The sequence below is a fragment of the Emiliania huxleyi genome (genome assembly GCF_000372725.1).
Source record: "Emiliania huxleyi CCMP1516 chromosome Unknown EMIHUscaffold_135, whole genome shotgun sequence".
NCBI classification, from domain to species: Eukaryota; Haptophyta; order Isochrysidales; family Noelaerhabdaceae; genus Emiliania; species Emiliania huxleyi.
The window spans coordinates 313437-315172 of NW_005201240.1; positions in this window are offsets into that span (position 1 = coordinate 313437).

Below are 1736 nucleotides of genomic sequence, written 5' to 3' on the forward strand. Positions count from 1 at the left end.
ACCAACATGCATTTCGACCTGTTGGAGCCGGACCGCACCCCCATGGAGGACTTCTGAGGCCCTCCCCAGTCTCACCCCACTTTACTTTTGCCCCCCCTTCCCCCCCTCCTTTTGCTTCCCATAGGGCAGGATAGCACTCGCATGTGCGCACTGGGCCCACACAGATGTGACCCGCCCACTCGAGTGCGGCGCCCGGATGTTAGTGCTTGAGAAGACACCACAAACGCGGCACGGCCCGTTTTGGCTGTCTGCGGAGAATCTGTTTTAGCACACACAGCTCAGGGTTCACCTCCAGGTGCACCCCCCCGGGCAGTGCTTGCACTTTCGGAATGCCGTGGGGCTCCTCTACCCGTTTCCGCCCGGGTTCGGGTGTGGAAATGCGAGCCCTTCGGCGAGGGTCGCCCCCTCTTGCCCCACCCCCTTGTGTGTGTGGAGAAATTTACCCTCCCTTCCCTTAAGCTGGACATTGTTGCCGAAAGAATCAGAGCCCAACACACATGCCTGTAGGGTTTTACAACCCCCCCCCCCCCCGCGCTATGGGGCTACAGTATGGCGCGAAGCTCGATCCGAGACGGCGGGAGCATGCTTGCTACAGCGCGTGCTTCGTCACCTCATCTCGGACCCACTTCCGAAACCGCGCAGCATGGCCCACCTTCTTCCCGAAAACCTGCAGAGCAAGCTGAGAGAGGTGGTCGTCGCTCATCTCAGCGAAACGGCGCGGATCGGCAAAGCCGTGCTCTCGGAATGCCGTCTCGTAGCCGAACGTGTGGAGCCGCATCTCCTGGAGCACCACAAGTAGCTGCTGGTGCTGTTGGCCCTCCACCGCGGAAGCCTCCTCGTCTTCTTCCTCCTCCAGCGGCGCTGCCGAGACCGCCGCCGCCGCCGCCGCCGCTGCCGCCGCCGCCGACACTGCCGCCGCTGCCGCTACCGCCGCAATCGCCGCCCCCTGGCCTCTCTGCGCCGCCTCCTTGTCAGGCGGTGGTGTGGACCGCGGCGGCCTCCCCTCTTCGCACTCCTCTTCGTCGGCCTTCGTCTCGTCGCCCTCGCCGTCGCGACCGCCCGCAGCTCCGCCGACGGTCTCCGTCTCCTCGACATCCTGCCTACCTAGCGCCCGCACGCGCTTGATGGGCTTGCTGGTCTCGACCTCGCCGCCGTCGTACGCGACGTCCACCCACTGGCAGACGTCATTCCGGTGGACGGCCTGCACTGTCGCCGGGAACCAGAGCTCGTCGGCACCGGAGCCGAACTGCGCGAGGACGCGCGCCCCCGGCTCGCAGCGCCGCGTCGAAGACCAGAGCGCCGTGTGCCGCCCCGCCTGGTCAGTGTGCACTCCGCCCAGCTCCGACCGCGCTGGACGCGGCAGCCCGTCCGCTCGGTGCGCGCGGCTCGAGCGGCGGAGCCCCTCCGTGCTGGGCGCCGGCTCATCGGAGGGGGTCACGTCGGCGGGCACATCCTCCTCGCCCGCCTCAAGCGCGTCGGCCGGGGCGTCGCAGCCCTCCTCCTCGTGCACGAAGACGCAGAGGAACTGGTCGCTCGGCGCGGGCTCCTCCCGCACGCGACGCCACGCGCCGCAAAAGTCGCATTCCGCCCAGCAGCGCGAGAGCTGCGCCGGCCTCAGCAGCAGCCCGAAGTGAGCCGCAACCTCGGAGACAGAGCCAAACTCGCGCCCGTCGGGCGAGCGGAAGGTCGCGCTCGACGGAGCGAGCCGCAGCCCGAGGCAGCGGCGGTTGACGCAG